The 6,038-nt window shown below is 70.0% G+C and overlaps 1 long non-coding RNA gene across 1 annotated transcript; it reads left to right on the top strand.

Moving 5' to 3' along the window:
* Window positions 1–1,092: 1,092 nt before the first annotated feature.
* LOC134154209 (uncharacterized) lies at window positions 1,093–5,394 on the top strand. The gene is made up of 5 exons (XR_009961350.1): window positions 1,093–1,132; window positions 2,384–2,452; window positions 3,677–3,754; window positions 3,843–3,920; window positions 4,894–5,394. It is a non-coding gene; the product is annotated as an uncharacterized LOC134154209 (long non-coding RNA).
* Window positions 5,395–6,038: the final 644 nt, after the last annotated feature.

Raw genomic sequence — 6,038 nt, 5'->3', positions numbered from 1 at the left:
AGTCTGGGGATCCGTGGGGTAGATCTATGGTGCAATTGTGAAACCTGTGGGGGCAGTTGTGGGTTCCTTGGGCAGTTGTGCGTCCATGGGGCAGGTGCATGGGCCAGTTGTGGGCCCTGGGGCAGAGCTGTGAGGCAGCTGGAGCATCCATGGGGCAGATCTAGGGGGCAGTTGCGGGTCCATGGGGCAGTTGGGACATCTGTGGGGCAGATCTGTGGGCCCATTGGAGGGTCCATGGGGCAGGTGCGGGATCCATGGGGAAGTTGGGAGGCACCTGGAGGGTCTGTGAGGCAGATTCGTGGGGCAGTTTGGGGGCCTTATGGGGTGGTTGTGGGGCAATTGCAGGTCCGTGGGGCAGTTGAGGCATTCGTGGGGCAGGTCTCTGGGGCAGTTGCAGGTCTCTGGGGCAGCTGTAGCTCTGAGGGGCAGTTGGGAGATACCCGGAAGGGTCTGTGGGGCAGATCCGTGGGACAGTTGTGGGCTGTGGGGCAGTTGAGGGTCCCCATGGCGGAGTTGTGGGGCAATTTGGGGTTCCCTGGGGCGGTCGGGGGATCCCGGGGTGGAGCCATAGGGTGATCAGGGGTCCCCAGGGCGCAGCTGTGGGGCGGTTGGGGGTCCTGGGGGGTGGTCGAGCCTCGCGGGGGCGCAGCCGTGGGGCGGTCGGGGGTCCCTGGAGCGGTTGGGGCTCCCCAGGGTGCAGCCGTGGGGCGGTCGGGGGTCCCGGGGGTGGTCGAGCCTCCCGGCGGCGCAGCCGTGGGGCGGTCGGGGGTCCCTGGAGCGATTGGGGCTCCCTGGGGCGCAGCCGTGGGGTGGTTGGGGGTCCCTGGGGTGGAGCCATGGGGTGATCAGGGGTCCCCAGGGCGCAGCTGTGGGGCGGTTGGGGGTCCTGGGGGGTGGTCGAGCCTCCTGACAGCGCAGCCGTGGGGCGGTTGGGGGTCCCTGGGGCGGTCGCCCCGCCCCCCCCCCACCCCCCCCAGCGCGCAGCCGTGGGGCAGAGCCGCCGTGGGTCCGGCAGACGCTGGCGGCGGTGGCGCAGGGCTGGCGGCGGCAGGAGGCGGCAGCGGCCGCGGGGCTCCGGCGGCTCCGGGGGCAGCGCGAGGCGGCCGAGGGGCGGCGGCGGCAGCTCGCCCAGGTGGGGCCCAGGCGTCCGGGAGCCCCCCCCCGCAGGGGCCCAGGCGTCCGAGAATCCCCCCCCCAGGGGCCCAGGTGTCCGGGAGCCCCTCCCCCAGGGGCCCAGGCATCCAGGAATCCCCCCCCCCAGGGGCCCAGGCGTCCGGGAATCCCCCCCTCCCCCAGGGGCCCAGGTGTCCGGGAATCCCCCCCGCCCCCCCAGGGGCCCAGGCGTCCGGGAATCCCCCCCCCCCAGGGGCCCAGGCGTCCGAGAATCCCCCCCCCAGGGGCCCAGGTGTCCGGGAGCCCCTCCCCCAGGGGCCCAGGCATCCAGGAATCCCCCCCCCCCAGGGGCCCAGGCGTCCGAGAATCCCCCCCCCAGGGGCCCAGGTGTCCGGGAGCCCCTCCCCTAGGGGCCCAGGCATCCAGGAATCCCCCCCCCCCCAGGGGCCCAGGCGTCCGGGAATCCCCCCCTCCCCCAGGGGCCCAGGCGTCCGGGAGCCCCCCCCCGCAGGGGCCCAGGCGTCCGAGAATCCCCCCCCCAGGGGCCCAGGTGTCCGGGAGCCCCTCCCCCAGGGGCCCAGGCATCCAGGAATCCCCCCCCCCAGGGGCCCAGGCGTCCGGGAATCCCCCCCTCCCCCAGGGGCCCAGGTGTCCGGGAATCCCCCCCGCCCCCCCAGGGGCCCAGGCGTCCGGGAATCCCCCCCCCCCAGGGGCCCAGGCGTCCGAGAATCCCCCCCCCAGGGGCCCAGGTGTCCGGGAGCCCCTCCCCCAGGGGCCCAGGCATCCAGGAATCCCCCCCCCCCAGGGGCCCAGGCGTCCGAGAATCCCCCCCCCAGGGGCCCAGGTGTCCGGGAGCCCCCCCTCCCCCAGAGGCCCAGGCGTCCGGGAATCCCCCCCCCCCCCCCAGGGGCCCAGGTGTCCGGGAGCCTCCCAGTGCCCTCCCCCAGAAGGACCCAGGCATCCGGGGCTCCTCACCTATCCCAGCCCCCCCCCCCCAAGGGGGCCCAGGTGTCCGGGACTCTTTCCCCCCCCCCACCCCACTCCACCCCACCCCACCCGAGGGACCCAGGCATCCGGGACGCGTTCTCCCCACCCCCACCCAACCCCGGGCCCAGGCGTCTGGACGCTGGGGGGGGGACCCAGGCGTGCAGGACCCCTTTTCGCCCCCCCCTCCCACCCCCCAACTCTGAGGGCCCAGGCGTCCGGGTGCCCCCCCCACCCCGGGCCCAGGCGTCCGGGCGCGGGGGGACCCAGGCGTCCGGGCGCGCAGGAGGCCGCGTCGCTGCGGAGGCGCCTGGAGGCGGCAGAGGCTGAGCTGAGCCGGGAGCGGGCGGCCCGGGTGAGCCCCTTCCCAGCATGCCCTGGGGCCGCGGCGCGGTGACAGAGTGAGGGTGGGGCGTGGCGACGAAGTGGGGTGACAACGGTGCGGTGGCAAAGTGCGGTGATGTGGAAATACGGTGACAAAGTGGGGTGACACAACGTCACGGTGACAGAATGGGGTGACGCAGCGTGACGGAATGGGGTGACGTGGTGGTGCGGTGCCGGTGACAAAGCGGTGTGATGTGGTGGTGTGAGAGTGACGTGACGGTGACAAAGTGGCTCGACGCACTGACGTGACACAGCGCTCCAGCGAGGTGGTGACGGTGACAAAGCAGTGCGATGCGGTGACGCAGTGGCCTGGTGATGTGGTGACGGTGACAAAATGATGTGCGCTGACGCATTGACCTGGTGACACAGTAACATGGTTGTGCAGTGACACAGTGGCTAAAGGGTGTGGTGGTGCGGGGACACAGCGACGGGGTGGTCTGGTGACAAAATGGTGCGGTGACACGGTGACCCGGCAATGAGTTGACGTGGCGATGGGGTGACACAGTGGCGAGTGACACGACGCAGTGGGGAAACGTGGTGACGGACTTACGGGGCGAGGCAGTGACGTGGTGGGTGATGGGGTGACACAGTGTCGTGACACGGTGTTGGGGTGCAGTGCTGACATGGCAGTCAAGTGACAGTGACGTGGTGGCACAGCAACTTGGTTGGGTGACAGTGAAATTTTGTCCCGGTGTCACAGCAATCAGGTGACACAATGCTGTAGCGCTCGGGTGATGGTGGTGACGTAGTGATTGGGGTGACGTGATGACAGCGTGGCTGGGCGATAAGGTGACATGATATCACTGTATTGTCACAGGTGACAGGGTGAGACGGTGTTGCGGTGCTTGGGTGACAATGGTGATGTGGTGGTTGGGTGGTGGGGTGACACGGTGGCACAGTGTCACAGCCAGGTGATGCAACAGTGCTTTGATGCTTGGGTGACAATGGTGACGTGGTGATGTGGTTGGCTGATGGGGTGACACATCAGCACGGGTGGGTGACAGGCGACATGGTGACAACACCACGACTGGTCCAGACGGTGTCATGGTGATTGGGTGACGTGGCGACACTGTGGTTGGATGACGGGGCAGTCGGGTGATGGGGTGACGCGGTGATGTGGTTGGGTGACACGGGGACGGGATGGTCGGGTGACGGGGTGACGCGGTGACGCGGTGACGCGGTGGCCTGTCCCCAGGAGCAGGAGCGGGTGACGCTGCGGCAGGAGCTGGAGCAGCGGAGCCGGGAGCTGCGCGAGGCCCAGAGCCAGCACCAGGTCCCGGACGCCTGGGCCCCTTTTGGGGGGGGGGTGGGGATCCCCGGACGCCTGGGCCCGCCGTGCCACCCCCTCCCCCCCCCCACAGGTGGCAGCGGAGCAGCTCCAGGCCGAGGTGACGTCGCTGCGGCAGGAGCGGGACCGGCTGCAGCAGGCGCTGCGCGAGGTGACGCGGGGACACGGGGGGGACACGGGGGGGGACACACCAGGGCGAGGGGGGACACGGGGTGGCACGTGGCGGTGGCACGTCCCCATCCCGTCCCCGTGCCATCCCGAGGAGGGACACTGGGGCGAACTGGGAGGCGCTGGGGTCGCTGGTGTCCCCATGGTGATGACACGGGTGTCCCCTGTGTCTGTGATGGTGACACGAGTGTCCCTGTGTCCTAGTGGGGGGGTGACACAGGTGTCGCCATGGCAGTGACACGAGTGTCCCCGTGTCCCCACGATGGTGACGCTCCTGTCCCCGTGGTGGTGACATGCGTGTCCCCGTGTCCCTGTGGGGGTGACACAGGTGTCCCCATGTCCCCATGGCAGTGACACGAGTGTCCCCGTGTCCCCACGATGGTGACGCTCGTGTCCCCGTGGTGGTGACATGCGTGTCCCCGTGTCCCCGTGGGGATGACACAGGTGTCCCCATGTCCCCGTGGCAGTGACATGAGTGTCCCTGTGATAGCGACGTGAGTGTCCCCATGTCCACGTGGGGGTGACACAGGTGTCCCTATGTCCCCATGATGATGTCACGAGTGTCCCCGTGTCCCTGTGGGGTGACGCCTGTGTCCCTGTGTCCCCACGATGGTGACGCATGTGTCCCCGTGGCAGTGACACGAGTATCCCCGTGTCCCCATGATGGTGATGCGTGTCCCCACGATGGTGACACGTGTGTCCCTGTGGGGGTGGCACAGGTGTCCCCGTGGCAGTGACACGAGTGTCCCCGTGTCCCCACGATGGTGACGCTCGTGTCCCCGTGGTGGTGACACGTGTGTCCCCGTGTCCCTGTGGGGTGACACGTGTGTCCCTGTGTCCCCACGATGGTCACGCTCGTGTCCCCGTGGGGGTGACACGCGTGTCCCCGTGTCCCCACAATGGTGACATGTGTGTCTCCGTGGGGGTGACACGCGTGTCCCCGTGTCCCCGGCCAGGCTGGCGCAGCCCCACGCGGAGCCGCAGGCGGGCGCCCGCCCCCCCGAGGCCCCACGAACTCGTCTCGCCGCCCGGCGGGGCCCAGGCGTCCGGGCGGCCCCTCGCCCCGGGGGGCCCAGGCGTCCGGGCGCCCCCTCTGCAAGGGACCCAGGCGTCCGGGAGCCCCCTGCCCCCCCCAGCACCCTAACACCCCCCGGTGACAACCTCAACGGGGGGCTCCCCGGACACCTGGGCCCCCTTGGAGGCCCCCCCCTCGGACGCCTGGGCCCCCCCGGACACCTGGGCCCCCTCGGATGCCTGGGCCCCTTCAGATGCTCCCCCCCCCCGGGACGCCTGGGCCCCCCTGGATGCCTGGACCCCCTTGGATGCCCCCCCGGATGCCTGGGCCCCTCCCGGACGCCTGGGCCCCCCCCCCCCCCGGACACCCCTCCGGATTCCTGGCCCTGACTCCGTCCTGGGGTGATGGTGACGAACGTGTGTGTGTGCGTGGGGGGGGTCACGGTGCCGTTTTGGGGGTCGCCGTCCCCGTTTGGGGGACATCGAGGCCATTTTGGGGACACGGAGCCGGCCGGGGGGGGGGGCGTCCCCGTTTTGGGGGGGGATTGGGGCTGTTTTGGGGCTCCTGTTTCGGGCTCTGAATAAACTTTGGCGTTTTGGGGGTTTTTTTTGTTGCACCCGGTTCCGTGTCCCCACGTGTGTCCCCACGCGTGTTCCCATGTCCCCACACGTGTCCCATGTCCCTGTGTCCCCATGTGTGTCCTGTGTCCCCACACGTGTCCCCACACGTGTTCCCACGTCCCCACGCATGTCCCCATGTGTGTCCTATGTCCCCATATGTGTCCCGTGTCCGTGTCCCGTGTCCGTGTCCCCTGTCCCCGTGTGTCCCATGTCCTGTGTCCCCATGTGTGTCCCGTGTCCCCGTACCTGTCCCGTGTCCCACAGCCATGTCCCCTGTCCCCATGTGTGTCCCGTGTCCGTGTCCCTGTCCCCGTGCGTGTCCCGTGTCCCACAGCCGTGTTCCCTGTCCCCATGTGTGTCCCGTGTCCTGTGTCCCCATGTGTGTCCCGTGTCCCTGTGCGTGTCCCGTGTCCCACAGCCGTGTCCCCTGTCCCCATGTGTGCCCCATGTCCATGTCCCGTGTCCC

The sequence above is a fragment of the Rhea pennata genome, unplaced genomic scaffold (genome assembly GCF_028389875.1).
Source record: "Rhea pennata isolate bPtePen1 unplaced genomic scaffold, bPtePen1.pri scaffold_158, whole genome shotgun sequence".
Lineage (NCBI taxonomy): Eukaryota > Metazoa > Chordata > Aves > Rheiformes > Rheidae > Rhea > Rhea pennata.
This window is presented reverse-complemented; position numbering and strand designations above follow the sequence as displayed.